General features: G+C 40.8%; 1 long non-coding RNA gene across 2 annotated transcripts in view; it reads left to right on the top strand.

Annotated features, from left to right (window-relative positions):
- Positions 1 to 9,412, top strand: part of LOC129524551 (uncharacterized) — a 50,301-nt gene extending 40,889 nt beyond the window's left edge. For both annotated transcript variants that reach the window (XR_008668350.2, XR_008668351.2), the window contains exons 5-6: positions 6,741 to 6,861; positions 8,853 to 9,412. This is a non-coding gene — a long non-coding RNA (uncharacterized lncRNA). The remainder of the gene's footprint in view (positions 1 to 6,740; positions 6,862 to 8,852) is intronic.
- Positions 9,413 to 14,458: the final 5,046 nt, after the last annotated feature.

Here is a 14,458-nt window from a genome sequence, read left to right as displayed (position 1 = left end):
CACTTAGATTGACTCCAGATCTTTGCGATTGTGAATTGTGTTGCTGTGAATATATGCATGCATGTGTCTTTATGATAGAATGACATATATTCCTTTGGGTATATACCCAATAATGAGATTGTTGGGTGAAATGGTAGTTCTATTTTTAGTTCTGTGGGGAATCATCACACTGCTTTCCACAATGATTGAACTAATTTGAACTCCCACCAACAGTGCATAAGCGTTTTTTTTTTTCCCCTGCAACCTCACTAGCATCTGTAATTTTTTGACATTTAATTATAGCCATTCTGACTGGTGTGAGATTGTATCTCATTGTGGTTTTTATTTGCATTTCTCTAATGATCAGTGATAATGGGATTTTTTTCATATGTTTGTTGGCCACATGTATGTCTTCTTTAGAAAAGCATCTGCTTATGTCCTTTGTCTACTTTTTAATGGGATTGTTTGTTTTGCTCTTATAAATTTACTTAAGTTTCTTATTGATGCTGGATATTTGACCTTTGTCAGATACATAATTTGCAAATATTTTCTCCCATTCTGTGGGTTGTCTGTTTACCCTGTTGATAGTTTCTTTTGTTGTGCGGAAGCTCTTTAGTTTAATTAGATACCATTTGTCAAACTTGCTTTCATTGCAATTGCTTTTGGCATCTTTGTCATGAAATCTTTGCCCATTCCTATGTCCAGGATGGTATTCCCTAGGTTGTCTTCCAGGATTTTTATAGTTTTAGGTTTTACATTTAAGTCTTTAATCTAGTTCACTGAGAGTTTTTAAAATAAAGGGATGTTAAATTTTATCAAAAGTCTTTCTTTGTCTGTTGAGATAATCGTGGTTTTTGTCTTTAGTTTTGTCTATGTGATGAATCACATTTATTGATTTGCAAATGTTGAACCAACTTTGCATCCCAGGAATAAAGCCTATTTGATAGTGGTGGATTAAATTTTGGATGTGCTGCTGGATTCAGTTTGCTAGAATTTTGTTGAGAAGTTTTGCTTCCATGTTCATCAAGGATATTGGCCTGAAGTTTTCTTTTATTTTAGTGTCTCTGAGAGGTTTTGATATCAGGATGATGATGGCCTCATAGAATGAGCTGAGGAGGAGTCTCTCCTCTTCCATTTGTTGAAATAGTTTCACTAGTAATGGTACCAGCTCTTCTTTGTACAGCTGGCAGAATTCAGTTGTGAATCCATCTGGTCCTGGGCTTTTTTATTTTTATTTTTTTTATTGGTAGGCTATTTATTACCAATTCAAGTTTGGAGTTTGTTATTGGTTTGTGGAGGGATTCAATGTCTTCCTGGTTCAGTCTTGGGGGGTTGTATGTATCCAGGAATTTATCCATTTCTTCTAGGTTTTGTAGTTTGTGTGTGTAGACGGGTTCATAATATTCTCTGATGATTATTTTTATTTCTGTGGGGTAAGTGCTAATATCCTCTTTGTCATTTCTGATTGTGTTAATTGGATCTTCTCTCTTTCTTCTTTATTGTTCTGGCTAGTGGTCTATCTATCTTATTAACTTTTTCAAAAAATTAGCTCTGGCTTTGTTGATCTTTTGAATAGTTTTTCATGTCTCAGTTCCTTCAGTTCAGCTCTGATTTTGGTTATTTCTTGTCTTCTCCTAGCTTTGGGGTTAGTTTGCTCTTGCTTCTCTAGTTCTTTTAGTCATGATGTTAGGTTGTTAATTTAAGATCTTTCTAACTTTTTGACGTGGATTTTTAGTGCTATAAATTTCCCTCTTAACACTGCCTTAGCTGTGTCCTAGAGAGTCTGGTATGTTGTAACTTTGTTTTCAGTAGTTTCAAAAAACTTCTTGATTTCTGCCTTAATTTCATTATTTACCTGAAACTCATTCAGGAGCAGGTTGTTTAATTTCCATGTAATTGTATAGTGTTGAGCAATTTTTTTAGACTTGAATTCTGTTTTTACTGCACTGTGGTATGAGAGTGTGGTTGGTATAATTTCAGTTCTTTTTGCATTTGCTGAGTATTGTTTTATGTCCAATGTGTGGTTGATTTCAGAGTATGTGCCATGTGGCAATGAGAAGAATGTATATTCTATTGTTTTGGGGTGGAGTGTTCTGTAGATGTCTATCAGGTCCATTGGTCCAGTGTTGAGTTCAGGTCCTGAATATCTTTGTTAATTTTCTGCCTCAATGATCTGTCTAATATGGTCAGTAGGGTGTTGAAGTCTCCCACTAATATTGTATGACAGTCTAAGTCTCTTTGAAGGTCTCCAAGAACTTGCTTTATGGATCTGGGTGCTCCTGTGTTGGGAGCATATATATTTAGGATAGTAATGTCTTGTTGAATTGAGCCTTTTACCATTACGTAATGCCCTTCTTTGTCTTTCTTAATCTTTGTTGGTTTAAAGTTGCTTTTTTTTCTGTTTTCCATTTGCTTGGTAGATTTTCCTCCATCTCTTTGTTTTGAATTTATGGATGTCATTGCATGTGAGATAAGTTTTTTAAAGACAGCATACCATTGGGTATTGCTTTTTCAGTCAGCTTGCCACTCTGTGCCTTTAAATTGGGGAATTAAGTCCATTTCCATTCAAGATTAATACTGATACGTGTGAATGTAATCCTGTCATCATAATGTTAGCTGGTTATTTTAAAGACTTGCTTATGTGGTTGCCTTATAGTGTCACTGGGCTGTGTATTTCAGTGTATTTTTTTTTTTTAGTGGCTGGTAACAGACTTTCCTTTCCATATTTAGTACTTCCTTTAGGAGCCTTATAAGGCATGTCTGGTGGTAAAAAAAAATCTTCTCAGCACTTCTTTGTCTGAAAAGGATCTTATTTCTCCTTCACTTATGAAGCTCAGGTTGGTTAGATTTGAAATCTTGGTGGGAATTCCATTTATTTAAGAATGTTGAATATTGGCTCCCAACCTCTTCTGGCTTGTGAGGTTTCTGCTAATAGGTCTGCTGTTAGTCTAATGGACTTCCCTTTGTACCTTTGTAGGTTATCTCTCATTTATTTTCCTCTGCCTTTAAGATTTTTTTGCTTCATTTCAAGCTTGGAGAATCTGATAATCATGTCTCTTGGGGATGATTTTCTTGTGAAGGATTTTGCAGGGTTCTCTGCATTTTCAGAATCTGAATGTTGGTCTCTTTAGCTAGGTTGGGAAAGGTCTCATGGATGAAATCCTAAAATATGTTTTCAAGTAGTTTCCATTCTCCCCATCTCTTTCAGAGACACTAATGAGTCATAGATTCGGTCTCTTTACATAATTCTATGTTTCTCAGAGATTTCTTACTTTCACTCTTTCTTCTTTCTTCTTGTCTGGCTGTCTTATTTCAGAAAGCCAGTCTTCGAGTTCTGAGATTCTTTCCTCAGCTTGGTCTATCCTGCTGTTAATACTTGCCATTGCATTATGACATTCTTGTAGCATGTTTTTCAGCTCTATCGGGTGGGCTACATTCTTTTCTCTATGGCTATTTTATCTGTCAGCTCCTGTATCATTTTATTGTGCCTCTTAGCTTCCTTAGACTGGGTTTCAACATTCTGCTGAATCTTAATGATCTTCATTCATATCCATATTCTGAATTACATTTCTGTCACTTCAACCATCTCATCTTTGCTGGAGAGGTGATGTGGTCATTTGGAGGGAAGAAGGCCCTCTGACTTTTGAGCTGTCAGGATTCTTGTGCTGATTCTTTCTCATCTCTGTGGGCTGATGTTTCTTTAATCTTTTAAGTTGATGTCCTGTGGCTGAGCTTTATTTTATTTTATTCTATTTGATGGCCTTGAGGGTTTGGTTTTGGTACAAGGTGGGTTCAGCTGAATGGTTTCATTTCTGGAATATTTTAGGAGGCTAAGGCTCAGCTCAGGACTCCCGAACTGCATGCTCTAACTCTGGGGGACTGGTTTCTGGCCTAGGCTTTGTCTCTGGCCCCTAAAGGTTAGGAACCTGCTGTGCTGGAAGGACCAAGATGATCCAAGACCACTGGTCACAACACTCTGATGGGTGGTGCCAGTCAAAGTGCTTCATAGGGCAGTGCCAGTGAGATCCATCCTGGTTCACACCTTCAGCAGCAGCAGCAGCAGTGGCAGCGAGGTGTGGTGCACATTCACTGGCTGCGGCAGGGAGCAAGTGGCTGCCAGCATGCTGGCCTCATTGTGGGCATTCATAGCAGCAACTGTGGCATCACAGTGCAGGGGTTGAGGGTGGGGGATGCTTGCCCCCTCCCCCACCCCCGTGTCTTTGTGTGCATTTGTGCCGGTGGCGGTGTTAGCATGGGAGTGAAGCACTGGTGAGTGTGTGAGTGTGTGAGTTCACACAGGACTGTGTGAGTTCTCCTTGCACATTCACGTGGGTGGTCATGGCTGCTCAGAACACGGGTGGGTCCTCTGTTCTCGGTGCCTATTGTCACACTGGTGGTAGTGTTGGTGCAGGGGCAGGGCGCTGGCAGGGGCGGGGCTGGCAGGCTTATGCCCACTCATCAATGCTCCAACAGCAATGGCAGTATGGTGGGGGGGTCGAGAGGGTGAAGTGCACTCGGGATGGCAGCAGTAACATGGCACACATGCTGTGGCGGGAAAGGGGAGGCAAGGTCCACCCACACACACATGCACTGGCAAAGCGATGTGGGGGATGGCCGTGGGCTAGTGCATGCAGGCAAAGTGGCACGGGGAGACTGCAGTGGGGGCAGGGCACAGTTAGGTTGATGTGTGTACATGGGGGCCACTCTGCAGCAGATCTTTGCTGGTCAGGCACAGTCAGCCAGCACAGGAACTATGATGCAGGTCCTCAGGAGGTAGCCTCCACTGCACCCTGCTGTGAAGCTGCGCTGCAAGCAGGTGTGGCCAGGCTGGGGCCCCAGGAGGGGCGAGCAGACTGAAGGATGCTCAGGTCAGACTGGCCCTGTCTCAGGGGCAAGACTGCCCTGCAGAGTTCATTTCTGACAGTTCCCCTAGGGCTGAAGTCTCCTATGAGAACAAGTCTAGCCTAGGGCAATGGGTGTCCCTGACCATTCTCCACTACAGATGCTCCCACACAAAACCTTCTGGGCTTTGCACAGTCTGGAGTTCTACCATTAACACTTTATAAGCAGGTCTTCCTGACAACTCAAGTGTCCCTGGTGGTTGTAGGGTCTCCTCCTGTCAGGAATTCAGGGGCCTGCGACAAGAGGAGGTTGCCCCTTGCCTGTTCAACTCACCTCTCCTCCAGGAGATTTTGGGGACCTGGAATGAGTCCTGGTGCACAGTTGCCCCTTGCAGGGTTCCCGGCTGCCCCTTGCAGGGTTCTCGGCTTCCTCCCCCTTCAGCCCAACATCTGTGTCTTCCCTCTGTCTGCCCTCAAAGCCTTCCCTCTGAAGATCTGCCAGGAGCACACCAGTCTTCCCAATTTCCTGGTCACTTGGTGGGAGCTGTTCCTCCTGGCTATGTCTAGTCAGCCATCTTCCCTCATATTTTCTTCACACAAGTTAACAATGGTTATTTTCACATTGTAATTTCATCCATTAATTGACATTTAAGAGAAAACAAATCAGAGTGTGTGATAATTTGCTAATACTTCTCCCATTGAGCACGTATATTTTGTTGTTTCCTTCAACAAAGACAGTGATAGCTCCACATCATTGTTCTGATTTTATCAGATCTATAGGAGGAAAACTGTCAAACTGTAATGAAGGCATTCAGTGAAGATCTAAATAAATGGAGAGTTGTTCTAAGTATATGGATAGAAAGACTCAATATTGTGAAGATGTCAGTTCTTTCAAATTTCATCTATAGATTAAAAGCAATCCCAATAGAAATCCCAGCAAGTTATCTAGTGGGTACTGACAAACTGATTCCAAAGTTTATATAAAAAGGCAAAAGATCCAGATTAGCCAACAAATGTTAAAGAAGAACAAGTTTGAAAGTCTTACACTGCATAGCTTCAAAATCTATGATAAAGTTATAGTGATCAAGACAGTGTGGTATTGGTGAAAGAATAAAAAAATAGATCAATGGAACATACCAGCTGGCCAAAAAATAGACCCACATGTACATAGTGAACTGATCTCTGACACAGAAGCAAGGGCAATTCAAAAGAAAAGGTAGTCTTCTCAACAAATGGTGGTAGAATAACTGGTCATCCAACATGCAAAAATATAAATCTATACACAGACCTTACACCTGTCACAAAAATTAAGTCGAAATGGATCATAGGCCTAAATGTAAAGTGCAAAACTATAAAACTTCTAGAAGACAACATAGGAAAATATTTAGTTGACCTTGATTTTGGTTATGACCTTAGGTACAACATCAAAATGCATGATTCATCAAGAAAAATGGATAAGCAGGACTTCATTAAAATTAAAACTTCCATTCTATGTAAGACACTGTTAAGACAATAAAAAGACAAACCAAAGACTGGGAGAAAATCTTTGTATAACACATATCCAATAGAAGACTAGTATCCAGAATACATAAAGAATCCTCAAAATTCGACAAGAAGAAAACAAACAACAACATTTAAAAATGAGTAAAAAATCTGAACAAACATCTCACCCCAGAAGATATGCAGAATGACAAGCATATGAGAAGATGCTCCACCTCATATGTCATTGGAGAAATGCAAATTGAGATAGCAGTGAGATACTACTACACACCAATTAGAATGGTGACATTCAAAATACTGACAACACCAAATGCTGGGGAGGATATGAGTCAACAGGAACTCCCATCCATTGTCGACAGGAATGCAATATGGTATAGCCACTTTAGATGACAGTTTGACAGTATCTTTCTTTTTTTTTAGACGGAGTCTCACTCTGTTGCCAGGTTGGAGTGCAGTGGCACGATCTCAGCTCACTGCAACCTCCGCCTCCTGGATTCAAGCAATTCTCCGGCTTCAGCCTCCCGAGTAGCTGAGACTACAGGTGCGTGCCACCATGCCCAGCTAATTTTTGTATTTTTAGTAGAGATGGGATTTCACCATGGTGGCCAGGATGGTCTCGACATCTTGACCTCGTGATCCACCTGCCTGGGCCTCCCAGAGTGCTGGGATTACAGGCGTGAGCCACCACACCAGGCCGACAGTACCTTACAAAACTAAACATACTCTTACCACATGTTTCAGCAATTGCAGTTCTTGGTACTTACCCAAAGAGACTGAAAACAAAGATATGTTCAACAAAAACTTGCACACAGATGGTTATAGCAGCTTTATCCATAATTGCCAAGACTTGGAAGATGACTTTTAATAGCTAAATGGATAAATAACCTGTGGTACATTCAGACAACCAAATATTATGCAGTGATAAATAGAAATGAGCTAGCAGAGACATGTAAAGACATTGAGGAAACTTAGATATATGTTGTTAAGTGAAAGAAGTCAATCCAAAAAGGCTACATACTTTAGGACCTCTGGGGGAAAGGAGGGATGAATAGGTGGAGCAGAGAGGATTTTTTTGGGTGGTGAAAGTATTCTGTATGATACTGTAATGATGGATATGTGTCATTGTGTGTTTCTCATAACCTGTAGAATGTAAAATACAGAGTGATCCCTAATGTAAACTACGGTCTTAATAATAGTGTATTAGTATTGGCTCATCAATTGTAACAAATGTACCAGGAGATGTTAATAGTAGGGGAAATTCCTGCAAGAATTGCCCACTCCCACCCTCTTATTTCACAGATGAAGTCCCGTGACCCAGAAGTGCAAAGCCATCTGTTGCTGCTCCCATCCTATTGGAGACATAGCCCTGACTCTTCCTCTGAGTTGGGGTCCAGGGCTCTTTCTCTTCCTCTAAATAGCCACCTCAGCAGAGCCTCCTGGCAAGTAGGATTTAGCCTACACCAGGCTTCCTGCATGCCACTATTTACTTTCCTAATGAAGACAGAAAACGAGGTGTGAAGGCAGCAGCATGTTAGATTTTTCAGTTCTAATGGGAAGAATAAAAAACTCACTATGATGCACTAAAGAGCCATTAGTGAAAACAGTTTTAAGTCCCTACCTCAATTCCCAAGAAAGCTGATGGAGAAAAACAGCAGCTTCAACATTTGCACTTTGACTTGCCTCTCTCCATGGGAACTTCAGATTTCCTTCCTACAGCTAACACAATCCTAAGTTTCTAGTGTGACTTTCAGGGATTACCAAAGACAGAATGTTGAATGCATTGTATGGTTTCTGTCTTCAGTCATAGGAACCATTCTTTGCTCTAGGAGTAGCAATGAGATCCAAATCCAGGAAATATGGCAATATCTTTGATTTACATCATTAGCCCTCAGTATTTTTTTTTTTTGAGACTAGAAGCAGAAGGCTGCTTCATGCCTGGCTGCCTATCAAAAGAAGCAATTTTCATAAATCTATAGCTCTGAACAATGAAAACGGTTCCTTTCACCTCTGCTGAATCAGTGTCTGGAGCATCAGGGACAGGGGAAAATTTCTAACATTAGCTTTTTTCTTCTACCTGCTGCTAATCAGAGTGCAAGCGAGAAGTTGTATTCTTCTCAGGGCCAGTAAAGCAGGGAAAGAAATCACTAGTGCTCCTCCCCAGTCTGAGGATCAAATAACAGCCTTTTTTATCATCCAGCTACTAGGGGTATGGCTTGAGCTACAGACAGCTCATTAGAAAGAACCACAAAGTTAGAAATTTGGGCTTTTGGGGGGAAATGTCATTCTTCAAATTCCCTGTCTTGTGTTCTTTAACTAAGTACATATCCTTTTTAGGGGCCAGATGGGATGGGGAGACCTGTTTTGAAACTTAAGACAATAATAAGAGCTTAGATATTTACTGAAGGAATGAAATGGTTTGTCTGAAAGTTGCCCAGTTTCACAACTGTTGTTCCATAAAACCAAAGAGAATGATGCTTGCCACGTGGGTAAAAGCTGACTTCAGTTGACATCTCTTCCTTCATTCTTTTTCAGCTTACACATTCCTCCCCATTCTCTGAATTCCCACAAAGACTGTTATTGCTGGGGCTCATAAAATTATACCCCGAAGTATGATGCTTTGGCATCCAGAGTGCTTTGAACTAAAGGAGACTGAAGGCCCCAGAAGCCAAGTTTCCCTCTGACCTTCTCCTGCCTTCCTGTCTCCCACCCCCTGCTTTTCCCCTGAAGTGAGTCCTGGAAACCAGAATTCTTCTTGCCCAAAGCAAGCCATGACACCCTGGAAATATCACTCTAACCTTCCTTTCCTTTCCGTGTGGCAGCTGGCCATGAAGAAATTCTCTGACCTACCTTGTTTGATAGCAGATCACAAGACCCTGGTTCCAGAGCAGTCCTGCTTTACACCTAGGGAAAGGAATGTCATACAGAAAGGCCAAGAAGAATCTGAAGAGATGTCCAATCACCTTTGCACGTGGCTGCCCATTCTTCATTGAACCTAAGCATTAAAATAGACAGTTTCCCCTGGGTCTTTGGGTCTTCATTTCTGAAGACTCCATGTCGTGTAAAACTTTGATTAAATAAATGTATCATGCATTACTTTTGCTAACCTGTCTTTTGTTATAGGAGTGTCGCCTGTGACCTTTATGATGGGTAAGGAAAGATATCACATCTTTTCTACCCCTACATTATCATACTGTGAAATTTTATTATATTCTGTCTTGCCCTCATAGAACGAGAATTTTGGAGTTTGAAAGAATCCTGGTAATCATGAAATCTGGTCCTTTATTTAACAGAAAGATTCCCAGAGACATGAAATGATTAGTACTGTTTCACAGAGAAGCAGAGTGAGAGCCAGACCCTCGGTCAGTCCAGGCTCTGCTGTCTTTGGAGGTGGGGTTTCAGGTCTCCCCAGCAGGGTTGTGAGGTCCCAGAGAATGGGAGGCAGGCCTTGGGCCATAGTCTCCTGCATCCCTCCAGAGCCTGCAGCAGGAGCTGGGTCCAAGGATGCTGCTGAGTGAGTCCACATGACTGACATACACTGCTCTGGAAGCACCATTCCGGCAGACTAGCCCTCTTCTTCCCATATAATCCAGGAAGGTTGTTATAGATAGTCCAGATTTTTCTAGATAATTTTGTAACATATTCACATTCAACATACATACAAAAATTCACACTTGGTATGGGTAGGAGAACTGTGCAGACTTCAGTAGAATTTATTTATTAAAGCTTTCTGTAGACGGTCATTTAAGGCCAGCAAAATGTTTTCGATCTCAGGGGTTAAATGGATTCAAAACAGAAATCAGTAAAGCTGTCATTGCAGATTTCTGTAATAGAGAGGCAAGTATAACAATTGATTAAGAACTCTATCCCTTTATATCTATAGAACATATAAGGCCCCTGGCTACCCCTGGACCTCAACGCTCCACATTCCCCATTTCAGAAATCCAGGAGGACGTGTGGCACCGTGAGGGGACCACAGAGACCCTGTCTCTCCTGTCTAGTCTATGCATCTTCACTCGCCCGGCCCCCACTTCACAGAACAGGCATTCTTGCTCCAAAATCCCTTGCTCATTAGCTGCGCCTATCCTGCTGCTTACCCAGATTTTAACCCGTGAGTCACCCCACACACCCTCCTGACATCTGCTTTTCTCAGGACATGGAAAATACGGACTTGGGATTTGAGCATTTTCTATGCACAGGAAAACTGAAATTGAGATTCAGGAAAGCTACTTCCTGAATTTGATAATTTAGGAGTGGATTAAGATTGTAGGTGTTATCTTGAGAGGGCCCCAAGCAAGTTTCAGATGTACATTTTTTTTTTGAGAAAATGTGTGAGAGGCTATTTTGCTGTCAGTTCTCTGCTATTGTTAGGACCCCTAGTATTTACCTGCCTGCTTGCACTGCAACTCCAAAGGAAGCTTTCACCTAAAGCTTGGGAGAAATGATCTGCTAATAATCCATCACTGTGGTTTTTATCATGTTTCCCACCGTTTTCTCTTTTAGGAGCAGTTCTTCTAATATTAGCATTTTCTTCTTCAAACATCACTACCATAACAATATTATCAGACACTTTGGGAACATTTGTGGTGCATGTTTTTGTTGTTGTTGTTGTTTTTTGTTTTTGTTTTTTGTTTTTTGAGACGGAGTCTGGCGTCTCCTCTGTTACCCAGGCTTGAGTGCAGTGGCGCGATCTCGACTCACTACAAGCTCCGCCTCCTGGGTTCACGCCATTCTCCTGCCTCAGCCTCCCGAGTAGCTGGGACTACAGGCGCCCGCCACCCCACCCGACTAATTGTTTGTATTTTTAGTAGAGACGGGGTTTCCCCGTGTTAGCCAGGATGGTCTCGATCTCCTGACCTCGTAATCTGCCAGCCTCGGCCTCCCAAAGTGCTGGGATTAGTGAGCAACCGCACCTGGCTTTGCGGTGTGTTTTTTTTCAACCCAGAAAGAATTTTGTTGCCAGCATTATTTGTATGTATTAATACTTTACTGAGAAACTGTGTCAGATATAGGTGTATGCAAAGTTCCTAATGACAGTAGAAAACTAGAAAATGGGAAAAGTTTGAGCTTGAAATATGAAAATTAGAATGATGTACTTAATTAAATAAAAGAAATATTTGCAGATACACTTGGACCAAGACTGATAATTAAAACACAGTACAATTTATTTCAAAATTAAAATGTTGATTATTTATTTTCTTAGGGGGCAGGTATACATGTTCTTAAATAGAAACTAAATACACTCTTCAAATGTTGAGAAATAAGTAGTAAAATATTTTATAAAAAGAAATAGCATGCCCACCTAGATTACTAATAATGAACACTCTTTTAGTTTTTGAATGAAACATTATCTTAGCATAGAAGTTTAAGAAAACAAAGATTTTTTAAAGTCACTATACTATGACATGTCCACAAAAATGTTTAGTAGATAGATCCTCAGAAGTAATTTTCATAGATGAATAAAATGATGACTGTGCATATTCTTTTCAATGGTCTTTGTAGATGTGTTAATTCACAGGCGGTAAAAGAGAAAAGTTAACAAACGCAAAGCATGAGAATCCCACATTTTAGTTTATACTGATTCTCATTAATTTATCCAATGGTAATTCATTTTTCTTTTCCTTTTTTTTTTTTAGACGGAGTCTCGCTTTGTCGCCCGGGCTGGAGTGCAGTGGCACGATCTCGGCTCACTGCAAGCTCCGCCTCCCAGGTTCACGTCATTCTCCTCCCTCAGTCTCCTGAGTAGCTGAGACTACAGGCGCCCACCATCATGCCCGGCTAATTTTTTGTATTTTTAATAGAGATGGGGTTTCACCGTGTTAGCCAGGATAGTCTCGATCTCCTGTCCTCGTGATGCACCCACCTCGGCCTCCCCAAGTTCTGGGATTACAGGCATGAGCCACTGCGCCCAGCTGGTAATTCATTTTTCCTAATTGTTGCTTCAAGATTCTAACCCCAGTTCCCATTACCCATCCTGTCTCACACACAATAAAGTGTCATGTCTGAGTCACTAAATGTCTGCGATGGAGTGAGTTTGAATTGTCTTTAATGTCATACTCACTTCAGAGGAGGTGTGGTTTTCTTGTTTTTTTGATTTTTTGTTTTTTCACCTCTGTAGGACTTTTCCAAGTGGCTCCGGGTCAGTGAAAAGTTATTAAGAGCAGCTTCTACTTCTGCCCTAACTAAAAATTGTGCAAAACAAAAATCTTTTTGACACATTTTTTTCTGAAGTAATCTCATATTTTTTTCCTTCAAAAATTGAAATCAAAAGGTAAAATAAATATACAATTTTAATTTTTGATACTGGCATAGTGTTTGTATCTGACTATCTTCATGGAGCAAAAGTCATGGAGATAAAAGATAAAAACTTCACAATTATTCAGTTATTTTGTTTATTGTTAAGTTTAAATCCTATTTGATTTAGCATTTTATTTTCTATAAATGTTTAAATAAACATTTTATAGAAAAGCCCAATCACTACCACCTCCTCAAATCACTCAGGTTGCCTCTAACCTGAGTGTAAATGGAAAGCAATTATATTATTTATCTGCTTTTACTTACTCATATTTAAGTGCTGGTATTTGTGCTTTAGGTCAAATAATATAAGATTTTCCCATAGAAATGATGGCAACTTAATGATTAAAATTTTAAAGCATCTTACAGAGAACTATTTTTAGACAATATATCACTTGTTCATACCATGACTTAATCTCTTGATGATAATTTTTTTTTGAGACGAAGTCTCTCTGTCGCCCAGGCTGGAGTGCAGTGGTGCAATCTCAGCTCACTGCAACCTCCACCTCCCGGATTCAAGCGATTCTCCTGTCTCAGCCTCCCGAGTAGCTGGGACTACAGACGCCTGCCACCACGCCTAGGTAATTTTTGTATTTTTTTAGTAGAGACAGGGTTTCACCATATTGGCCAGGCTGGTCTCGATCTCCTGATCTCGTGATCTGCCCACCTGGGTCTCCCAAAGTGCTGGGATTACAGGCGTGAGCCACCGAGCCCGGCCTGATAATTTTATTTAACTTTTAACTTAAGTGTTACATGTACAGGTTTATTACATAGGGAAACTTGTGTCATGGGGGTTTGTTGTACAGACTATTTCATCACCCAGGTATTAAGCCTAGTACCCATTAGTTATTTTTCCTGAATCTCTCCCTCCTCCCACTCTCCACCCTCTGAGAGGCCCCAGTGTGTGTTGCTCCCCTCTATGTGTCCATGTGTTATCATCATTTAGCTCCCACTTATAAGTGACAACATGCGGTATTTGGTTTTCTGTTTCTGGGTTAGTTTGCTAAGGATAATGGCCTCCAGCTCCATCGATGTTGCTGAAGAGGACATGATCCTCCTCTTTGTTCTGGCTGCATAGTATTCCATGGTGTATATGTACCACATTTTCTTTATTCAGCCTGTATGATAAATATTATTTTTAAAAAAATCTTGAGTTCTAAATTCTCCCACTCAGTCATAAAGACAAGTATGAATAAATTACTATTTGGTAGTATAATGAAGGTTATAAGGAACATTTTAAAGTAATTTTTCAGAACTGTTTTAGACTATGCTGTTAGGAAATTGTAGTCTCTCTCAAATTTAACAGGCATTTAACCAAGCACATTTTTATAATTTGGAGATGGAGATTGTTTCCAGAAGCAGTAACGTAGACTCTAATAACATGACAGCAAGCATGAGAACAGTATGTAAAGCCAAAGTCACCATCTCTCCTCCTGCCCCCTCTTGGTGATTATTCTTAATTTCAGAGTCAAAAATGACTGCCATCTTTGCAGTTGAGAAGCCTAAAAGACATTCCTGACTCTTCTGTCTTCCTCACATTCATGTGTACTTAATCAAGTCAATTTTATCTCTAGAATTTATCTGTATTAACCACCATCAACTCCCCGGGCACAGTGCCACCATCATGTGGCCAGCTGATCTCCCCCAGCTGCTCTTGATGCTGGTATTAGTCTGTTCTCACACTGCTATAAAGAACTACCTGAGACTGGGTAATTTATGAAGAAAAGAGGTTTAATTGACTCACAGTTCCACAGGCTGTACAGAAAGCATAGTTGGAGAGGCCTCAGAAAATTTACAATCATGGCTGAAGGCCAAAGGGAAGCAACCACATCTTCACCCGGCTGGCA

The sequence above is a fragment of the Gorilla gorilla genome, chromosome 13, assembly GCF_029281585.2.
Source record: "Gorilla gorilla gorilla isolate KB3781 chromosome 13, NHGRI_mGorGor1-v2.1_pri, whole genome shotgun sequence".
Lineage (NCBI taxonomy): Eukaryota > Metazoa > Chordata > Mammalia > Primates > Hominidae > Gorilla > Gorilla gorilla.
The sequence above is the reverse complement of the archived record's forward strand: the minus strand, read 5'-3'. Positions and strand labels throughout refer to the sequence as shown.